The following is a 2,500-nucleotide window of genomic DNA, read 5'->3' as shown; positions in this document are numbered from 1 at the left end:
GAGCGAGCGGCGAGCGGCGGACAGCGAGCGAAGCGAGAGGCAGCACCGTCCCTGCTATACGAAAGCCCCATCCAGCCCTGTGCCACCCGGGGGGTTCCAGGGTGCTGAGATGGCTGACGTTTTGCTCCGCTCTCGACGGTCACCGCGCAATGCAAGAACAGGCCAAAAACTGGCCAAAACGGCCCAAAAACGGGCCAAAACTGGCCATTTTTGGCTGCACGAGCGAGCGGCGAGCGGCGGACAGCGAGCGAAGCGAGAGGCAGCACCGTCCCTGCTATACGAAAGCCCCATCCAGCCCTGTGCCACCCGGGGGGTTCCAGGGTGCTGAGATGGCTGACGTTTTGCTCCGCTCTCGACGGTCACCGCGCAATGCAAGAACAGGCCAAAAACTGGCCAAAACGGCCCAAAAACGGGCCAAAACTGGCCATTTTTGCTGGCACGAGCGAGCGGCGAGCGGCGGACAGCGAGCGAAGCGAGAGGCGCACCGTCCCTGCTATACGAAAGCCCCATCCAGCCCTGTGCCACCCGGGGGGTTCCAGGGTGCTGAGATGGCTGACGTTTTGCTCCGCTCTCGACGGTCACCGCGCAATGCAAGAACAGGCCAAAAACTGGCCAAAAACGGCCCAAAAAACGGGCCAAAACTGGCCATTTTTGGCTGCACGAGCGAGCGGCGAGCGGCGGACAGCGAGCGAAGCGAGAGGCAGCACCGTCCCTGCTATACGAAAGCCCCATCCAGCCCTGTGCCACCCGGGGGGGGTTCCAGGGTGCTGAGATGGCTGACGTTTTGCTCCGCTCTCGACGGTCACCCGCGCAATGCAAGAACAGGCCAAAAACTGGCCAAAACGGCCCCAAAAACGGGCCAAAACTGGCCATTTTTGGCTGCACGAGCGAGCGGCGAGCGGCGGACAGCGAGCGAAGCGAGAGGCAGCACCGTCCCTGCTATACGAAAGCCCCATCCAGCCCTGTGCCACCCGGGGGGTTCCAGGGTGCTGAGATGGCTGACGTTTTGCTCCGCTCTCGACGGTCACCGCGCAATGCAAGAACAGGCCAAAAACTGGCCAAAACGGCCCAAAAACGGGCCAAAACTGGCCATTTTTGGCTGCGCGATGCGAGCGGCGAGCGGCGGACAGCGAGCGAAGCGAGAGGCAGCACGTCCCTGCTATACGAAAGCCCCATCCAGCCCTGTGCCACCCGGGGGGTTCCAGGGTGCTGAGATGGCTGACGTTTTGCTCCGCTCTCGACGGTCACCGCGCAATGCAAGAACAGGCCAAAAACTGGCCAAAACGGCCCAAAAACGGGCCAAAACTGGCCATTTTTGGCTGCACGAGCGAGCGGCGAGCGGCGGACAGCGAGCGAAGCGAGAGGCAGCACCGTCCCTGCTATACGAAAGCCCATCCAGCCCTGTGCCACCCGGGGGGTTCCAGGGTGCTGAGATGGCTGACGTTTTGCTCCGCTCTCGACGGTCACCGCGCAATGCAAGAACAGGCCAAAAACTGGCCAAAACGGCCCAAAAACGGGCCAAAACTGGCCATTTTTGGCTGCACGAGCGAGCGGCGAGCGGCGGACAGCGAGCGAAGCGAGAGGCAGCACCGTCCCTGCTATACGAAAGCCCCATCCAGCCCTGTGCCACCCGGGGGGTTCCAGGGTGCTGAGATGGCTGACGTTTTGCTCCGCTCTCGACGGTCACCGCGCAATGCAAGAACAGGCCAAAAACTGGCCAAAACGGCCCAAAAACGGGCCAAAACTGGCCATTTTTGGCTGCACGAGCGAGCGGCGAGCGGCGGACAGCGAGCGAAGCGAGAGGCAGCACCGTCCCTGCTATACGAAAGCCCCATCCAGCCCTGTGCCACCCGGGGGGTTCCAGGGTGCTGAGATGGCTGACGTTTTGCTCCGCTCTCGACGGTCACCGCGCAATGCAAGAACAGGCCAAAAACTGGCCAAAACGGCCCAAAAACGGGCCAAAACTGGCCATTTTTGGCTGCACGAGCGAGCGGCGAGCGGCGGACAGCGAGCGAAGCGAGAGGCAGCACCGTCCCTGCTATACGAAAGCCCCATCCAGCCCTGTGCCACCCGGGGGGTTCCAGGGTGCTGAGATGGCTGACGTTTTGCTCCGCTCTCGACGGTCACCGCGCAATGCAAGAACAGGCCAAAAACTGGCCAAAACGGCCCAAAAACGGGCCAAAACTGGCCATTTTTGGCTGCACGAGCGAGCGGCGAGCGGCGGACAGCGAGCGAAGCGAGAGGCAGCACCGTCCCTGCTATACGAAAGCCCCATCCAGCCCTGTGCCACCCGGGGGGTTCCAGGGTGCTGAGATGGCTGACGTTTTGCTCCGCTCTCGACGGTCACCGCGCAATGCAAGAACAGGCCAAAAACTGGCCAAAACGGCCCAAAAACGGGCCAAAACTGGCCATTTTTGGCTGCACGAGCGAGCGGCGAGCGGCGGACAGCGAGCGAAGCGAGAGGCAGCACCGTCCCTGCTATACGAAAGCCCCATCCAGC

The sequence above is a fragment of the Musa acuminata genome, unplaced genomic scaffold (assembly GCF_036884655.1).
Source record: "Musa acuminata AAA Group cultivar baxijiao unplaced genomic scaffold, Cavendish_Baxijiao_AAA HiC_scaffold_63, whole genome shotgun sequence".
Taxonomy (NCBI): Eukaryota; Viridiplantae; Streptophyta; class Magnoliopsida; order Zingiberales; family Musaceae; genus Musa; species Musa acuminata.
This window is presented reverse-complemented; position numbering follows the sequence as displayed.